At 46.7% G+C, this 20,612-nt stretch overlaps 1 protein-coding gene and 1 long non-coding RNA gene across 7 annotated transcripts in view; one reads left to right on the plus strand and one right to left on the minus strand.

Moving 5' to 3' along the window:
• The window catches only part of EMID1 (EMI domain containing 1), a 949,835-nt gene that overhangs the window by 205,672 nt on the left and 723,551 nt on the right, over positions 1-20,612 (plus strand). The gene's annotated exons all lie outside the window — the stretch shown is intronic.
• The window catches only part of LOC138492227 (uncharacterized), a 397,170-nt gene continuing 376,732 nt past the window's right edge, over positions 175-20,612 (minus strand). For both annotated transcript variants that reach the window (XR_011276169.1, XR_011276168.1), the window contains exon 3: positions 175-4,719. This is a non-coding gene — a long non-coding RNA (uncharacterized lncRNA). The remainder of the gene's footprint in view (positions 4,720-20,612) is intronic.

Here is a 20,612-nt window from a genome sequence, read left to right on the forward strand (position 1 = left end):
GACGCCAGCTTCTCGCTTTTCCGAAGGGGACCCCTGAATCAGGACTCACGTCTTTAAAAAAAAGAGGGAGAACTCTGACGTACGCCACGGGAAGTGACGTCACAGGAAGTGAGCATTTCCTTTACTGAAATATGCACATTTCATCCACTTTGTAGTTCCCAATTGAAGAAAGTGCACAGGACAAAATGTTTTTATTTATTTTATGTATGTATTGTGCATTTGTACAACAAGTAATTGTGTTCCAAAACGCCCACAGTGCAACAGGGAGGGACCATGGGACGGAAAAACAAATATAACAATGAAAGATAGAGATGGACCTACTAGGCCTTGTGAGCATTCAGAGCGTGCAAGTTCAGAGAGAGAGAAGGGATGAGGGAGTAGGCGGTAAGTGCTAGGAGTACCAAAGAGTGAAGTGCTAGGGAGTAAGCAGCTGTTAAGTTCATTTGTGAGAGTGGTCAGTGCTAATGGATAAATAAGGGCAGGCGTGTGGTGTGATAGGCCAGTGGGAAATGGGCGACAGGCGGTGGCTGAAGGCGATTGGGTGTGATCGGCCGGGACCCAGGAAGAAACATAAGGGCCCTGGTCACCAATCTCAGCAGATGTGGGGTTTAGCAGAGGAGGGAGGAATGGAAGAAAGAGGTAAAAAGGAAGGTCTTGTGGAGCTTCCAGAATTTGAGGAAATCCGGCTCAAGACGAAGAGTAAGGGGGAGGCTGTTCCATAAGAGAGAGCCTGCCGAGGAAAGAGATCGGCCACCAGCTCGCTTTTTAGAGAAGTGCTTGACACACAGAGAATTAGTGCCAGAGGAACGTAAAGATCTGGAGGGAGTGTCTTTAGTGAGCCCCAGTTGTAGATAGGGTGGTTCCCGGCCCAAGAGAGCCTTATGGATGACGCAGAGGGTTTTTTAATTTTATCCTTGCAGCAACCGGGAGCCAGTAGAGAGATTTTAGGGCTGGATATTTGCAGTCCCTGACAAATACGCATTTGCCTATAATATGTGGATGCATTATGCGGATGGCACGCAGCTCTCTTTCATGCTACCCTCAGTCTCCTTCTCCTCCTCGCTCATCCCTGTCTATCCACAATTCAGGCTTGGTGTGCTGCTAACTATCTCGATCTGCATGCCAGTAAAATAGAGATCGTCCTTATTCGGACCCCTGTTCCCGCTTTCCCACTTTCACACTGGCCGGACTACCTTGGCCCTGCGCCCTCGCCTACCAATGAGGCAAAAAATCTAGGGATCATCTTCAACCTCACTCTCTCCTTTTCTTCTCACATCTCAGACATCTCCAAAAAGTCCAACTACCACTGCACCTCCTAAGATGTATTCTACCTTTGTGTCACCTTCCCCCAGAGGCCCACCACCTCGAGAGCCCTGGTTCTTTTTAGGCTGGACTATTGCAATAGCTTCTTTCTCAATCTTCCTACTTCTCCTCTCCATCCCCTACAAATCATCCAGAACTGAACCGCAAGACTTATCCTTGGCTTCAAGCCCAGGGACCGCATCTCTCTGGTGCTGAAATCCCTCCACTGGTTCCCCATGGCTGCAAAGATGAAGTTCAAGACCCTCTACATAATCCACAAGGCTTTCTGGGGCCAGGGCCCACACTATCTTCAAAGCTCTCTTCCTAAATACTCTCCCTCTAGAGTGCTCCGCTCTCCCTCCTCCGACTCTCTGCGGGTGAGCCGCTTTCACAAACAGAGATTTGTGGGTAGATCTTTATCCTCTGCAGGTGCCTCCCTCCGGAACAGCCTCCCGTCTCCCTCTGTCTTGAGCCAGAGCACTTTAAGATCCGGAAACTCCTCAAGACCTTCCATTTCTCTTCCTCCTTCTCTCTCCCTCTCCCCTGCTAACCTCCTTTATTTTCTCTCCATCCTCCTTCTCCTCCCTAACTCTGTTCAGTTTTTGCTGACTGGTTGCCTGGTTCACCTCCAGAGCCTTACAGGTCCCAGCCCCCCCGCCAGTCTTTTGCACTTGCCTCCAGGCCGCTGTACTATGATCAGCATTACTGCACTTCCAGCTTAGGCTCCATTAGCGGGGCAACCTCTCTCCACTTAACCCAGAGCCCTGCTGGACTGTACACGTTTGTTACCCCCATTCCCCCTTCCTCGCAACTCCGTCTGTATGCATGCATGGCATAATGTACTAGGATTAGTAAGTCCATCTGCCTCCCCCCTGTTTTTGATTTTTTGTAAAAATGTTTGTCCTCCTCCCTAGCTTGGTCACAACTGTAACACTTTGTGCACTTGCACTAGGAGAAATGCCTTCAGACTTAGTATGCTAGTTTCTCGGTAAGATCAGTTGGATACTTCAAGGCCTAAGAATGATTACTGTACTCCCTTGTTTTCTTGCCACCTGGAAGCGCTTCGTAAGCACTCCACCTGCGTATACAGGCTGTATACATAAACAATTACAATTACAATAAGCCAAGAGAACCACTTTTCTTGTAAAATTGCTGGTTAAGTATAATTGGTGCACATCATTTATACCTAAGAATCAGTAACAAAGACTGTCCTGTATAGCAGAATGTCAACAGGAGGCATATTACAAGTTTGTAGCTAAATGCCTAGCCTGAAAGCCTCCCGATTTGGGCAGCAGAGCTTTTTAGTACGAGTGAGTGCAGCAGATTATTTTTTTTAATTCCTCAAAAAAGAAGGCGTCAGCCCCCTCTGAAAAAAAGTGGGCTAACGCCATCCACCTGCATGTTCCCATGACTGTGCCCTGCCCTGGATGTGGTTGGGATTCCTGTGGATGTGGCCATGAGACAGGGGTGCCCAGGGTGGCGTGGAACCCTGCACGGTGTCCTAGGTTCTTTGATACAACCAATGTTCATTCACAGTTATCCTGGAGGCAGAAACTTCAAGGGTTCTCTAGGCCATCTGGTCCTCCACACTTAACCCACATGATGGAGACACAGGGGCGAGGGGCATCTGTACTGCCTTTGGAGATAGCCCCAAACAGGCCGTCAGGATGTGTAAACGGAGATACAGACTGTCTCACATACATCCTTAATAATCTCCCAACATGCAAGGAAGTTTCAATGGTTTTATTGAAATACAGAGTACGGTCTTTGAACGTTCTTTTGGTCAATGAGTGTATTCTCCAGGCTACAGACAGGCAGATGGTTCAATCAAAGAACCCATCAGAAGAAGGGGTTTGGTAGGTGTCGCTAGGGCCGCCCCCTCCCTCTCTAACCCAGGTGTCCAAAACCCCTGTTTAGCGCTACCAACAGGCAACCCCTACGGTCTACACTCTTGTTTTCTCTCAAGGGATCTTCCCTAAATGCTGGCTAGCTGATCTCCCTCAGGGACCTCCTAACTGGCCCTACACTACCGATGGTTATTTCTTAAAGGTGGTATACATGTGTGCAGTTGCAGACTCAAACCCCACTCTATCTTCTTATTACTCTGCCCCGTTCCACCCACATTCTAGCCTCCCCACATCTCCTCTTTTTCTCTTTAGTGTTTCTCTCTCTTCTTCTGCCACCTACATCCACCCTCCAATGTTACTATTGTCGCTCCGATCTTGACACGTCTTCCTATTCCCCTACACCATACTACTTCTCCCTCCATCACACTACTACTCTCTCAGCACTCACTACTACTACTCTCTCCTCTCTGCACTACTATTACTCTCACCTCTGTACTGCTGCAACTTTTCTTCCCCAAACTCAGGGTTAAGGTGCCCTGTTCACCCTTCCACTACACTCACTCTCATTATTCTCCCCACCTTCCCACTTCCCTCCTACACCTACACCCATTCTCCTCACACCCCACTTCTACACCCCTCTCTACTAGCCTCATTCTCTCCTAACAATCATTCCCTCTCACACTAGCTACTACCCTGACTCCCCTACACCTGTCTTCCGCACTATCTCTATCGTTCTCTCTCTCACCTTCTATACATCTTCCTCCCCACTTTTTACACTACACTGCACTGCAGTGCACACAACCACTCTCTCATCAAATACTGCACCTGTCCTAAACTCTGCCACCAACTGTCAAACACTCAGCTTAATGTCCATCCTCTGCCTATCTCTTGGTCCACCTTCAGACCCTCCGGTGACCTCACACGAACACCCAAACTCTTCCTCTTCTGCTTTTTATATTATGGAGCTGGCGGTTATATGCCTCCCTATGCCCTCTATCGACTACAGAAATGTACCTGACATGCTGCAGCAATCAGGGACTGTCTTTTCCCCAGAACCCAGATGAGGATGAGAGGCATTAAAAAGCCCTCTAATCCCCTTCCTCAGCACTGTTTTGGAGCGGTGGCAGCAAGGAGCTCAGACTGTTTGGTTTTCTGATGGCTTTCATCTGATGTTGGTGAGTGTTTTAATTTCGAGATGGGCTGCGGGGTACTGTGTCTTCCCTGCCCCACTGCAGTCTCTCCTCGCCCCTGACCTTGGTTTCTGCAGGTTCTCCATTTGCCTGGGGTCTGTCTGGGATAGTAAAGTCTTATGCTGGCTGTCTCATGTATCTTCAGCAAGAAAGTTCTCTGTCCATTGATATGATATGATATGTTATTTATAACGCGCTTAATCCCCAGGCGTTTCTAAGCGCAGACCCGGGGATCCGAACCTGTGTTGCTCTGTGTCATTTTGCTTCCAAGACGAGCACGTTGCCACTGAGCAATCCTCCCATTCTCTGTTTGAGTCCATTTTCCTGCTCCGGTCCGGGTTTTCTGGGTTGTCCCATTGGGGATTCTGGGAGTTGTGGTTCTGAAACGAAAAGAGAGAAACATAGTCAGAAAATGTACTGAGAGGATTTGGGAGATAATGAGCTGTACCAGAGGTGACATTCAAGGCACATGTTTTTTTTTTCAGGAACTGGGGCCCTCCCAACTCCCACTTCCCATATCTAGGGCAGGGTTGATTCTGGCTTTTGTCTGTTTTGGCCTCCTGCCCAAGTTAAGAAGGGGTCTTCCCCCACCCCCTTGACAAGGTCCTGATTCTGACCCTGTCACAACCCTCAGATCTAACGTGCAAGACTCCATTTCTGAATTGGATGGTAGGCTCCAGAAAGCTGAGGATAGACTGGAAGTGCTTGAAAACAACTAGTTGGTGACAGATCTTCTTGCGTTAAGGTATGAGACGGGACTGTCTAAAATGGAGATGTAGACCAGAGAAATGGAATTCAGCTTTGATGAAATTACTATTAGCAACCTATTTCACTTATCTCCACACAATCAACACACACACACCGGGACTGGTATCGCAGGTCTTTGGGCAGCTCACCTAGCATGACCTTTTCAAACTTTGCCCACAACATACTGCCTGAGCACATCTCGAGCCCCTCGCTAACCCAAACCTTACACATGCACTCACAACTCCTTAATGTCTTTCTTCTAGCACTCGCGTACACACCTTTCCCTGTTTCAAATGCACACCATTGTAGCCACAACACACCCAATTTCCCTGTCAATGGCTTCCAGCATTCTAGGGTTCTGAGTTCCCTGGCAGGTACTGCATGCTTCTCAACTCGGACAAGGCTCACAAGCTTTGAGACCACTACTGTGGTGAACTGGAGCAGTGTAAAAAAAACTATAATATCGCTATAATATCTATGTAAAGTGTTCTTTTATAGCCCTGTCGTTCATTTTGTTGGCCTTTTTTGCATATAGCATTGCAAGAAAATCTGGGGAGTAGGGATTCGTATTCAGTAGTCGAAGTGGACGGAAACGGTAGGGAGCTTTGCTCCTCTTCTTTAAAAAAAAAAGGTTTTACTGTTGCTATACTTTTATTTTAAAAAATAAACCGTTCCAGAATGGTTTAATTTTAATTTAAAAGTGTAGGAAGAAGTTGAAACCTGCAATATAAACCTTGGGGGTTTATATTGCATGTGGGAGGGGGAGTGGTGATGGGGTTTGTAGGGAGCTGGGACAGGTCAGCAGGGAACATAGTTCCACTACTTCTTTTCGTACACTTCAACCACTGTTCTTATTGGTGGTAAAGAGTGGCAGGCAGATGTGACACCTGAGCTGTTGATGGCCGAGGCAAATGTTCTTCAAAAACAGAAGAAATGTCTAGGCACTTCTATAGGGCTTAAGCCAAAGCAATTTTTAGGCAATATATATGGGGATGTGTGTCCGTTTTGTGCCTTGTCTTTTGTGTTTTTGTGGTCTGTATGTCATTAATGTTACTTTAGGCTAATTGGGTTTTAAGATGTTAGTTGTATTAATAGATCTAATTTGAGGCACTTATTTATAGTGTGTGATAAGTTAAATGACGTGTTCTGGTTGCATTGAAATGATAGCAATTTAAAACTTTTGTACTTGTTGATTATGCTGTGTTTTAGTTTTCTGCTAAAATGTAATAAAGTGGTGAAAAAACCCAACAACATTCAATTGTTTTTATTTACCAAGTAAATTGTAAACATAATCTGAGAAAACAATTATTTACACAAGTTAATTAAACTTCAAGGCAAATTCAACAAATAATAAGACTGACACGATTTCCACTTTGTACTTTTCAAAGCTGACAATGTGCATTCTGCAGCTAGGGAAATCATGAGCTTGAATAGTTCGTACCACTGACGTAGACTAACCCCTCCACGCTCACACCAGAAAAAATACAACCCACTAGGGAAAAAGGCACAGCACACCGATTTGCAAGGAGAACAAGGTTTAATCTCATAAAAAATACAAGTACATGCCAGCAATGAACTCTGCTGCCATGGAGGTTTCTGGCAAAAACAGCATAAACAACAAGTTATTCTTTTTTTTATTTTTATTGTTGCATTGTTAGTTTACAAGAAACCTTATACAACATTATTTTTTTTTATTAGCATCAATTAGTTTTCAAGAAAACTTTAAATGCGAATAATTCGTTAATTAAAGCAGAAAAGGAGAAATGACAAAGTAAAAATTGCACATCTATATAGGGAGGAAAGTTTGAGACCAGAGAGATTGTGTGTCTAGATTTGAGAGAATGTCAACATAATACAAATTCTAAAAATATACAGTCCATTAAGAAACACAATACAATGTACAAATACAAAAAGATCAACAACCTACATATACATAAATCCTTCATTTCCCAATGTCAATTCATCCTACATTAAAATCTATCACAACCCTTTGTTTTTTTATTTAAAATCCTTGCATAATAAGTTCATTTTTTCCAATTCCTCTGTCATATCCTGGAGTAATAGGTTCAAAGCTAAAATTAATGAAATGTTTACACCCCACATACAACGGCTCCAAAACAGATGCCTAGACATTTCAAGATCCTTATTGAATCTATCTTTCAGATAAACTGCGCGTTTAGGCTCAAAATATTTACAAGATAGTACAAGGTGCTTAAGTGTCTCTTGCAGTCTAGTTTCTCCACAAAATCGACATGTAAAATCCATCTGTTCCAGTTTAAGTACCGCATCATTGCACAAACAATACTGTATCCTTTCTAAGGTCGGTATCTGATTGAGCCTAAAGCGCATGTACGTGGATCTGGCCTTGTCACAGGGGAACCTTTGTAAATAGAGGGGCACATATTCCCTAGCGTGACCATAACTTGCGTACTCCTTATAAGTGTAATATGAGTCCACCCCATTTACCGTATATACCCAATCAGCCTTGAATCGAAGCCTCTTAACCAGCCCTGGACACTGGACCAGATCCTCTAAACAAAGACCCAATGTACCTAATAACAAAGTCATTAACACAACAAGTTATAAAGGTACACACCGTCACAGGTGACGTAAATCACATAGGTTACAAATCCAGGTAGCTGGTTGGTGCGACCCTATGCACATATAGCCTGCTCCAAACAGGATGCCAAGCAATTGGTCCCAGCATCTTCTGTCCATCTTCCTCTTCCGTCATCGGGTACAAAGGCTCTAATTGGCAAGTTAGTTATACAGTTCATTATTTGTATAGCTCTACAGTGTATCTGGTACCAAAGACATGAGCGAGGCGGTCACTTTCGAGGTTGTAATAACTTCACCAGAACTACGTGAACCCCTGCTCCATCCCAGACACACCGGCGCCTCCAAAACTTTCCCACCCGCTGCTTAAATTTGTTACCTTCTCCCTTGGCACCTCGCAGCACAAATCACATGACCCAACGGTGGGGGCAGCTCATTGCCACTCTCTGATCTTCCGGATCGATTAGCCATTTTATAGTTTTATGGCCAGAGGTCTTGGGCTGGTCAGTGCACTCAAATTCCTGTGTGCTGGACACGGGGGAGATGGGGGGTGGGCGGCCTGGCTGCTATGACTTAGAAATCGGGACTGGCGAAGGCCTAGAGCCCTTACCCTCCTTCTTATGGGAGAGCTCTTCAAAGGCCGACTGCAGCCCTCTCTTGTCCTTACAGGGCACATTCCTCCTGGGTTACATGCACTAATGATAAGAGACAATGGAGAACTGTGTGTCTTCTATTGACTTAACCTTCAGCAGGGCAGCCAGGGCTGCGAACAAGAGACGTACGTACACCCTGCTAACCCTTGGTATGGAGTTAAGCATACTAGCATAGCTGTGGCACTAGGCCTCAATTTCAAAATAGCGTCTAACATCTAAAAGGGAGTCTTACTGCCTATGTGACATTAATGCCACACTTCACTATATAGCCACTATATTGTGGGATGTTTTTACCCATGCATCCAAGCCCTACCATAAAACTGTGCAGTACTGGCATGGAAAACATCATGATGGCCAGAACTCCCCAGAGAGTGCACAGGGAAAACATGAAGGATAGGCTGCCACCCATTTTTGCCTGTGTGAGCACAGGAGGGCACTGCCTAAAACCACCATTGGGCTACACACACAGTAGCCTGAAACCATTGGGAATGGCAATGCTGATTGCCAAAAAGCAACTCAGAACTGTGGGGAATTCATTTTCTTAGTCCCAAAAATGGTTGCAATACCGGTACTCACCACTATCAGAAAGCCGGTGTTTTAAAACCACCAGACTTTTGTGTAAAACTGAACAAATGAAACAAAACCAGGCCAAGGAAAGACTTGCTAAGAGGTGGATACAATGTAAAACTATATTCTGAAATGACTTGAAGGAAGTAATTATTTAATGTATATGTCAAAATTGTAAGTTTGATTTAAACTGGGAACAAAAAGTGACATTTAGCTGAAACCTGGCTTAATGAAACTGGATTCTGCCTGACAACTACCCCCGACAGGAGTTGAAACCTGCTCAGCCACTCTTCCCAGGCCTAGCTGCATCCTGCTGCCCCTTGCCAAAAGGAGTTGACACCTCTCTGATTGAATTAAGGGAGGGGACCTGGGTCTGCAGAAAGTTGAACAAAGGCCTGTCCTGGACTCAGGCAAATGTTATATTGGGGGGGGCCGTAAAGTGGATTCCTCTTAGGGGAAACTGGGAGGGGCAGTGCCTCTGCAAGCCAGCTGAGCTTGGGGGAAGTGGATAAACCAGTTATTCCACCATGTGATGTGGGAAGCCACACCCCTTTTTGACCAGGGCATACTTTTAAAAAGATGGATAATTCATAGTACGGACCTGTCAAAATTATATAAATAATATAATTATTCTTGTGATTTTTCTGTGCACGTTTTAAGAGGTGTTAGGACCTTGTGGTATGTTCCTGGGGATAGTAGTGGAAACAAGGTTGTTACTCCAAATGTATGCATGTTAAAAATCTGACACTTTATCATCTGTAACCCATATCCCTGGTGCACATTTGTGTAAAATCTGGAAAGGTTTAGAGGTCGTTATCTGGATGAAAAGGGGAGAATTCTGTCATCAGTGGACACGACATCGTACAAAGTCAGGGATCGGATGGTTTGGTGCTACAGAAAATATGTTAACTGGACCTATAATATTAGAAAAATGGTACATAGATAAATATGTATTTGGGTCAGAAATAGATTTGTGTGCAAATTGACCAGAGGAGGATCCTCTGACCCATAAACAGACCTCATCATGATGACAATCCATTTCCTTCCCCAAATCATGGGAGAGGGGAGAATTGGGCCAATGACAAGTAGAGAGGGGCAGGCTTAGCTAGGCCCAGGCACACACCCATTTTCAAAACACATAAAAAGAGACTGCTGGGACAGGTAGAGACAGTCAATTCCATTTTCTGCGGGACACTCTGCCGGGAGACTCCAGACTTCACATCCATCAATCTCCAAAGACCAGAACTTTACTTCAGAACTTAAAGCAAGGGCCTAAACCCACAAACTGAGAACTCATCTCAGCAGGCCTCAGCATCCTTTAAATCATTTGCAAACAATTCCACAGCTGGGCGAGCTGTCTGAATTCTTTTGCCAATAACTTTTGCCAGTACCCAGAAAGCAGTGTTACATCCAGAATCCACTTGATCCCGACCGGAAAGCAGAGCAGAACCAGAGACCCAGACCGCTGTGAGCAGAACCGGTGCCCGATTGACCCGCTGTATCCAGAGAGCTGACCAAGATCGCTGTGAAGTGCCAAGACCAGAACCGGAGTCCAGTCCAAAACCTGAACAGATCCGCGGCGAGGCCCATTCCTGCCCAAAATATATTGTGAGTACCGCCAGAACTGTGCAGAACCCAATCTCTTAGTTAAAATAATCTAATCCAAACTATTTTAACCTAATTAGAACAGCCTCCTAGAAATCGTGTCATCTGTCATTTGTAAAGCTACACAACTGTCACCTGTCAATTCTGCAGCTGCAAGCTGTCACCTGTCATTTTGAGTTTTACTTTAAATCCGAAAATCTACCTTTATTCAATGATCCGTATCTCCGGAACCGTTTGTGCTAGGAATGAGATTTAACTTTCATCTGAAAGCTTAGGATCTAGGCTTCCTACTCTCTATACTTTTTCCGTAATCACGAGACATGCACTCGCAAAATTTACCACGATTTTCGATTTGGCCCGATTTCTTCATCTGTAGAAATCAGCAGCTTTTTGCTTCTCTTTGCTAAAATTCGTTTGCAATCTGCTAATCATTCATAGAGTATTGTTAAAGTGAGCCTGATCTAATATAAAGTAGCCATCGCCTACCCTGAACCTCTAGAGCATGGGTGCACAACATACGGCCCGCTGGCCAGTTGCGGCCCGCCATGCCCTTTTGACCGGCCCACGAGGCACAAAGACTTTCCTAATCGAGGGCGGTGTGAAAACACTGGCCCTCATTGGCTCAGCACACACACGCATCACGTCGCTCCTACGAGCCACGTAATGCGTGTGTGCTGCACCAATGGAGGGCCAGCACTACGGCTGGCATGGTCCATAAGGCTTGATGCCGGAAGGCATTTCAGTCTTGGACCACGCCAGCCGTAGTACGATTCCAGCGGTCCAGCTTACCTGCCTTCCAGCACGTCTCCGGTAAGTGGTCTGTTTGTGTTTGTGTGTCGGGTTTGTTTTGCTTTGTTTGTGTGTATGTTGCCGGGGGGGGGTGTGTGTCGGATGTGTATGAATGTTTGTATTTGAATGTATTTTGTGTGTATGTTGAGATGCGGGGCTGGGGGTGTGTCGGATGTGTATGAATGTTTGTATTTGAATGTATTTTGTGTGTATGTTGAGATGCGGGGGTGGGGGGTGTGTCGGATGTGTATGAATGTTTGTATTTGAATGTATTTTGTGTGTATGTTGAGATGCGGGGTGGGGGGGTGTGTCGGATGTGTATGAATGTTTGTATTTGAATGTATTTTGTGTGTATGTTGAGATGCGGGGGTGGGGGGTGTCGGATGTGTATGAATGTTTGTATTTGAATGTATTTTGTGTGTATGTTGAGATGCGGGGGTGGGGGGGGTGTGTCAGATGTGTATGAATGTTTGTATTTGAATGTATTTTGTGCATATGTTGAGATGCGGGGGTGGGGGTGTGTCGGATGTGTATGAATGTTTGTATTTGAATGTATTTTGTGTGTATGTTGAGATGCGGGGGTGGGGGTGTCTGTCAGATGTGTATGAATGTTTGTATTTGAATGTATTTTGTGTGTATGTTGAGATGCGGGGGTGGGGGGGTGTGTCGGGTGTGTATGAATGTTTGTATTTGAATGTATTTTGTGTGTATGTTGAGATGCGGGGGTGGGTGGTGTGTCGGATGTGTATGAATGTTTGTATTTGAATGTATTTTGTGTGTATGTTGAGATGCGGGGGTGGGGGGGTGTCGGATGTGTATGAATGTTTGTATTTGAATGTATTTTGTGTGTATGTTGAGATGCGGGGGTCGGGGGGTGCGTTGGATGTGTATGAATGTTTGTATTTGAATGTATTTTGTATGTATGTTGAGATGCAGGGGTGGTGGGGTGTGTCGGATGTGTATGAATGTTTGTATTTGAATATATTTTGTGTGTATGTTGAGATGTGGGGGTGTGTGTGAATGTTTGTATTTGAATGTATTTTGTGTGTATGTTGAGATGTGGGGGGGGTGTGTGAATGTTTGTATTTGTATTTTGTGTGTATGTTGAGATGCGGGGGTGGGGGGTGTCGGATGTGTGTCGGATGTGTATGAATGTTTTGATTTGAATGTTTTTTGTGTGCTGAGTTGGGGGATGGGGGTTCGGGTCTGTATGGGTGCATGTTTGTGTGTGTGTGCTGAGTTGGGGGGTGGGGGTTCGGGTCTGTATGGGTGCTTGTTTGAGAGTTTGCTGATTTGGTGGGGGGTTCGGGTCTGTATGGGTGCATGTTTGTGTCTGTGCTGAGTTGGGGGTGGGGGGTTTGGAGTTGGGGGGGTGGGGGGTTCGGGTCTTTATGGGTGCATGTTTGTGTGTGTGCTGATTTGGGGGGTGGGGGGTTCGGGTCTGTATGGGTGCATGTTTGTGTGTGTGCTGAGTTGGGGGTTCAGGTCTGTATGGGTGCATGCTTGAGTGTGTGCTGAGTTGGGGGTGGGGGGTTCGGGTCTGTATGGGTGCATGTTTGTATGTGTGCTGAGTTGGGGGGTGGGGGGTTCAGGTCTGTATGGGTGCATGTTTGTGTGCTGAGTTGGGGGTTCGGGTCTGTATGGGTGCATGTTTGTGTGTGTGCTGAGTTGGGGGGTGGGGGTTCGGGTCTGTATTGGTGCATGTTTGTGTGTGCTGAGTTGGGGGGTTTGGTTGGGGGTGAGGGGGCCATGGGGTGGGGGGATGGTTGGGTGTGAGGAGGCCATGGGGCATAGTGTTTGGTTGGGGGTGAGGAGGCCATGGGGCATAGTGTTTGGTTGGGGGTGAGGAGGCCATGGGGCATAGTGTTTGGTTGGGGGTGAGGGACATATGGGGCATAGTGTTTGTTTGGGGGTGAGGGACATATGGGGCATAGTGTTTGGTTGGGGGTGAGGGGGCCATGGGGCATAGTGTTTGGTTGGGGGTGAGGGGGCCATGGGGCATAATGTTTGGTTGGGGTAAGGGGGCCATGGGGCATAGTGTTTGGTTGGGGGTAATGGGGCCATGGGGCATAGTGTTTGGTTGGGGACAAGGGGGCCCTGGGGCATAGTGTTTGGTTGGGGTGAGGGGGCCATGGGGCATAGTGTTTGGTTGGGGGTGAGGGGGCCATGGGGCATACTGTTTGGTTGGGGGTGAGGGACATGGGGCATAGTGTTTGGTTGGGGGTAAGGGGGCCCTGGGGCATAGTGTTTGGTTGGGGTGAGGGTGCCATGGGGCATAGTGTATCTAGGGTCAATAAAATATATATAAGTTAATTAAACAGGCGAGATACAATAACTAAATAGAGATAAATTATAACAATGGAAAATGTGTAGTACAAAATGTAAGTTTGAAATGCAAATAAAAATCGTTACCCCTCAAAAACATTCTTTTTCCATGTGTTTAGTACAAATTGGGGGTTTAAAAAGCCTCCTGCCACGCCCCGCCTACCGCCCCGCCCACATTTACTTTTCGGCCCACTATAGCCGTCATGTAAGGTACTTTCGGCCCTCTGTCAAAATCAGTTGTGCACCCCTGCTCTAAAGGGGAATTAAAAGCAATTTTAGCACCTTTTCACTTCCATTGCAAACCACATTAAAGTAATTCGCCTGTGTTTAAAACTCATCCCTGTTTTCTCTAAGATTGCTGGGGGAACTGGAACTGTGTATTGCATTATAAAGTGTGATTTGTTGGGATTCTTGAAGACTGTGTGCTCTCCTTCCATTTCTTGTATTGCATATGGGGGGGTGAATTGTCAAAAGAAAAAGTGATCATATTACCTTTTGCTAAAATCATAACAAGTTATTTCTGTACTGCATTTTATTCCACCTTGCATTTCCTTGAACCATATAAAGCATTCTTTCCCACCTTATTCTTCTGTTCCTATGTATAAGTCATCTCTTGCTGACTACTGCTCATATTCACAAGTGTAATATCCATTATCAATTTATTTATAGAAGTGTGATATATATATATTGTTTAAATTTTCAAATAAACCTTTTAATTTGCAAAACAAACCTACTTCTTGGCTCAGTGGGGTCAGGGGGATTCTAAGAGGGGGGTGTTATACAAGGGTTGTCATCCAGAGTACTGAACTGGATATAAAAATACATCAATAAGGGTTTTCCTCAGCATCCCAGACTAGCCATTGACTTAGCTGTAGTGTTGATTGAATATCGCTTACAAAAGTGGGGGCTCGTCCGGGATATTCTGGGTTAGATTTACCACTTGTGCAGATTAATACAGTGTGCCAACTGACCAGATAAACATATCCGGTTAGATCACCATGCTGTTTTACACTGTGAAAGCATCCCTCAAAGGAACGCTCTAGGGAAACGGTCTGTTTTGCAAAATAAAATACAAACTTCTGTAAGTCAGGAAGGAACTCAAATTCCAGAATGACGACCTTGGTAGATATGAAAATAGCCAGAGAGCACTTCTTACATAAGCTATTTGTGAGAGGTGAATGGACTCATCAGGACCAAACGGTCTGGTTGCAGGCAATCGCGCAACAGGTCACTGAAACAGGGTCAGATACATGGAGAGATCAGGGTCCATTACATGTGGCCCTGAGTGAATTATATATGGCTTCTAAGGCCAAAGATGAACACAATAAGATTGCCAGGATAGCGGCATATTTGTATCTATATATGGGAGCCATGCAGGACAAATGTGCTGAAGGCCAAGACCTGGCAAATAGGCAACAGATGGCGTTAGAAAAGGCCCCATCTGACCTGGTCTCTTCTGAGCAGAGGCTGCAGAGGAGCCAGGAGTCAGAAAATGATAGTAGGCAGTATATCATTAAAATAAAAGAGGACATGGATATACTGCAACAGGAAAAGACAGACCAGGATACCAGAATTCTGGCTTTGCAGAAGGAGCACCAAGACAGTTTGGACCCCTTACTGCAGAGCCAGAAAAAGCTGGAGCAACAGATCAATTTCAAAAGGGCATGCACAGAGCAGGTAGCCACCCTGCAAATCCAACTAGACAGAGAGAAAGAGGAAAGCAATACATTGATTTTGAAAGACCTGGATACCCAGGCAGAGTTTGATGAAGAACACCAGAAAGCTGGTGCCTTCCAAAGGCAAAGGGACGACCTGGCGGCACAGATGCAGGCTCTTAGTCAGGAAAGGGATACCTTAGGCCAGGAAGTCTGCCACTTAAAAAGGAAAATGGAAGAAAATCACCTGGCCCTCCAGGGACTGGGTGACCTCCAAAAAGAACACCAGAACTTGTTAGAGCACACCAGGAGGGTGGAGGAGGCTCTGGCAAGAAAGGAGCAGGTCAGTAGGGATGGGACTGAGGAGGTAACCCTCCTGCAGCAGAGACTGGCCCAGTACTCCAGGACCAATCAGGAGGCACAGAGAGAGAATGACGCTCTCTGCCAGCACAATGATAGGCTCCAGCAACAGGTAGCGATGCAGGAGAGACTGATAGAGTCTAGTAAGGCCTTAACTGAGGAACTGAAAGCGCAGGCTCTTGCATTGCAACAGGAAGCAGGGGCGGATAGAAATGAGGTTCGCTGGGAAAGAGAAACTCCTGAGCATAACCTCAGGAGCCCTGGTACCAGAGGCCTTCATCTCTCCCAGTCCCTGGACTCTGCCACCCCCATGTCCCCTCGCGCACATGAGCCCAGGGCCACGGGGATGGCAGATTACTATCCAGCTAGAAGTATGGGGCTCATAGGAATGGATGGGCGGGTATCCGGGTATGGGCACCGGGTATGGGCACCCAAGCACAGTGCAATTTAGTGGGGAACCCCAGGAGAGTAGGCCCATTAAGGGCATCCTGAAAACCTCTGCCCAGTTAGGTCAGTGGGGGGGATACCCATCAAATCCTGGCAGCAAGGAGGGATCTTAAGACTCCTCTGAGCATTACAGGACACAGGAGACCAGGTCCCCACATTCTGCCAGCCATTCCCAGGCTCGCAGAATCCGGGAAAACCTGGAAGATCAGACTGGCACCTCTGGGAGCAGTGCTTCTGAGTCAGAGGATGAATGGACCAGGGTTACCCGAACCAAAAAGGCCACTAAGGCAAAAAGGGCCTTGCTTAAGGACCCATTGAAACAAATAAAGGCAATAAGGAGTGTCATCACGCCTTATCATAAGAACGCCAAGTATTCTGTTTGGGAACACTTGGAGCTCTATGAGCAAATGATGGAGACTTTCCATTTGAAGGACAGCCAAAGTTGTGTTCAATATGTAAAGTGGACCTTCTCACCAGAATACTCCAGTTTCTTTGCGGGGCTGGAGGATCAAAACCATTCAAGGTGGTCCACATACAGGGCGGCCATCTTGAAACATTTTTCTGTGCACAGAAATCCTCAAGAGGCTCGCAAGGCAGCCTACAATTTGCAATGTGGGGAGGATCAGGCCCCACAAGAGTATGTGCAAGAATTAAAGCGTGCTTTTGCGCAGACCACCAGAAGGGTGCGCACGGATAGCAGAGAATTTATCAATACGTTTTTCCATGCCTTATCCAAATACATAATGACCCAGCTCGTGAGAGATTTTCATGAGAAAAGATCTTTAGACTGGGTCATTGAACAGGCTACCCCGATCTATGAGGAACAGAAGCCCATCGAAAATAAAAATAATGCGCCGAAAAACCCCAAAACCAACAGCACCCCTGCTGCTGCCAAGGTGGCAGAGGTAAAGGTTGCCCCCGTTTTAGATTTGGAGATGGGGGGGCCTAAAAACCTGCCTGCACCAAATAATTCACAGCCCAGAAGGCCCTCGGGCCAGTCACAGACAGGGAGTCGAGGAGGTAGTCCCACAAATGGGGTCCCACGCTCCCCTGACTATGTAAGTCCCTGCTACAAGGGAAACCGACCAATCCTGGGTTATGTGTGGACTCCTCCAGCCCAAGGGGGGGGATCCAGCCAAGCACCTAACCCAGGGAACTTCCCTCCAAACTTCCCACAAGAGGGCAGAAATTCTCCAAATCCTGGCCAGAACTTTTCCCCCAGGTATCCACCCAATTTCCAGCCCCAAAATCATCCATCCTTCTTTCCCCAATTCCCTGAGCCCAGACAACCTAATCCGGGAGAGGGGAGGCCAAGGGTGGAGGGGTACCAAAATCTTCCCAACCAGGGGTACTACCAGAGAAGGGATAGCTACCCTTCCCGGGATCAGCCCAGGGGAGAAAATAGAGCCCCGTATCAGCCTGAGCGGGTTTCACAACTTGAGCGCCAGGTCCAAAATATGGCACGGGATCTGGGTCACATACTGAGGGCTCAACAGAACCCTCAGATGAGCATGCCACCGCAGAATGCCCCAAACTCTGGACCTGGTGCTCCAGAACAATGACGGGGCAGCACCCCGATAACCCACCGGTTCCCAGGGAGGAGGCACAAGGGGAAGGGGGTGTAAAGCCTTGGAGGAAGCTTCCTTCCCAACTTGTAAACAGCCCCTAGAAAACCAGGAACCGGAAACAAAATCTCCTGCCCCTGAAAGCCTGCCTCCCAAGGAGCAGAGGGGGGGTAGGAGAAACAAAGGACCCAAACAGACCCACTTTGTGGAGGAGGTACAGGTCTTCCAATTTGAGGGAGAGGGATCCTCAGAAGATCCTGGGAAAAGGATCTTCTCCTTCAGAGATGGGGGAACTCCTCCCAGAGAAAAATGGGTCCCAAGGGATGTCAATTCAGACTGGGGAGATGTGGAGACTGAGCTACCGCCACCCATCATCTCATCCCAGAACCGACAATACCAAAATCCCCTGGTTCAAACCCATCCTGGTGACTGCCTCCAAAAATGGGGGGGCGGCCCAGAACCGGAACCAGGGGAACCCACAATGGCTCTGATCTCCAGTTGCCAACTTTTTCTTTCAGATTCCCGAGACTCTTCACAGAATTCTGCCCAAATCTCTTCGCTAGCAATGTCCAAAACCAGAAAGTTAGCCCACCAGTTGTCCAAAAATGTGCATTATCTGTGCCCCCTTGAGGAGAAGGAGGGAAGATATTATGCCCCAGTACAAGTACAGGGGCAGGGTACAATTTCGGCACTGGTGGACACTGGATCCCAAGCTACCCTTCTGTCCAAAAGGGCCTTTGAGGAACTAAATGCAGGAAGTGGGGAGAATTACCGTATCCCTCTCACCTCTCTTCCTGGACAACTGCAGAACTTTGACGGGAAGGAAATTCCTGTCGAGGGGACTGCAGATTTGGACATCAAAATTGGGCGACACAAGGTGAAACACCCGTTCATAGTAGTGACTCCAGAGGGCACCCCTTGTTTACTAGGGAATGACCTCCTGAGAAGGTTGTCACCCCTAATAGATTGCGTAAACAAGGTCCTCTGGACCCAGACTAGCCGACCAATAAAATTAAAACAGAGTGTCAACCATGTTAGTTTAAATGGCACCTGCCACATGGTTGAACAAAAATCTGACCAAGTAGAATTTCACTTCCAGAACAACCAAATTCCAGACGTGACAGTAATAGCAGTAGGACAACAGACTGGTGATGGGGGGTCCTCTCTATTTCTGAAAATAAACCTTCCTTCCAGTTTAAGGTGGTATTCTACACTGGAAGGAAACACCCTGAAATTCTTTACTAATCCACAATCAGAAACTCCCACTCCTATAATCCAGAAAGATGTGAAATCAGCTCAGAGCCTGGCTGATATTCAGCAAATTGGAGGGCAGTTGTTCATCCCTGTTCAGTTAAATGAACGACGGTAAGAGCTTCATCAGCGAAGCCATGTTCCGCCAACTCCCAAAAGATCCAGCCATTCCCACATTTAAACTGATAGACAAATGGGAAATGGACCTGGAAGCACCTAATTCCAAACATCTCCTGCCAAGCAGGTGTATGCTCAAAATCTCCATTGGCAACAAGAGCATAGTCCATAATTGTTGGGTCGTGCGAGACGTCACTGCCGCCTTTTACTTAGGCAGTGACATTCTCAATCGCTTTGCCATTAGTTTGGACCTAATAAACTTCAAAGCTTGGTCCCGATTAGCGGATAATCCCATGGGCTTTGATGATTCAGAAAAAGCATTTAGGTCAGCTCAATTGCTACCTTATGCAGTTGAAATTCAGATTTAAGAGGAAGTCACCATCCCAGAAAGGACCGGACAATTCTCCCTGGAAGTGAAAGTTAAAAGAGGACAAAAATTGAAAAACCCTGATGCTTATATTCATCTAAATGCTTCTCTCCAACAGCAAGGGTTAGGGGTAAACCCAACACCATTAGTCAACATAGAACATGACACCATTCCAATAGAGGTGGATAACTCTAGCCGCAGGCACCATTATTGGAATGGCGGTTGATGACCAACATTTTTCCATTGATCTAGGAAATGAACTGTTAGGACCAATCCCCAAGGACTGTTTTGACAGTGACAGTGATGACAATACAACACCAGACAGGATTTTCACCCGGCACGGGGGGAACTTCCTGGTGTACACTTCTTGCCCTTATGGTAAGGAAGATGTGACTTGTGACTTCAGGGGGGATGAGGTGATTTTCCAGGTCCATGAGGGCTGTCTTTCCCACCTGAAGCCGCCAGTCCAAATCAGCACTCTGACCAGGGACTTCTCCACCCAGCTGGAGGAGGCCGCTGAGATAGCAAAACCAGAAGTCTTGCCAGGCTTCAGGCAGATGGTGGAAGAGAGAGTCAACCTAGCTGATGCCTGTGTGACTCTGGAACAGAAGCAAAAGTTGAAACAAGTTTTCTTGGATTTTCAAGATCTCTTTGCGGTAGACTCATATGACTGTGGTCGCACCGACATCCACACCACAACAATTCCCACGGACCCTGGAATGACTCCAGTGTTTGTGAAGCAATATCGTTTGCCTCTCACATCCATGGAGTCCCTTACTGAAATAATTAAGAACCTTGAGTCCCGGGGAATAATCCGTCCAGCCCACAGCACTTTCAATAATCCGGTGCTGGGAATATTGAAGCCAAACGGCCAGTGGAGACTCTGCGCCGACTTTAGCGAGCTCAACAAACAGGTCCACACTTCCCAATGGCCTCTGCCCTACATTGACCAAGGGCTGGCCCAGATTCAAGGGTCACAAGTATTCACTGCAATAGACCTGACCAATGGATACTGGACTGTGCCTGTCAGTAGGGAGGACCAATACAAACTGGCTTTTACCTTTGGGGGCCAGCAGTACACATGGACCCGGACTCCCTTCGGATACCTCAACTCCGGCAATGAATTCAACATTTTCCTACATAAGGCCATGCCCGACCTGGGTGCGAGGGGTAACCTGGCTTATGTAGATGATGTCCTCATCAAAGGATCATCTGTGGAAGAACACATAGCGGAGATCCATTATGTTCTGACACAGTTGAGGGCCGCCG

Source organism: Ambystoma mexicanum, chromosome 10 (assembly GCF_040938575.1).
Source record: "Ambystoma mexicanum isolate Mex_15411 chromosome 10, UKY_AmexF1_1, whole genome shotgun sequence".
NCBI lineage: Eukaryota > Metazoa > Chordata > Amphibia > Caudata > Ambystomatidae > Ambystoma > Ambystoma mexicanum.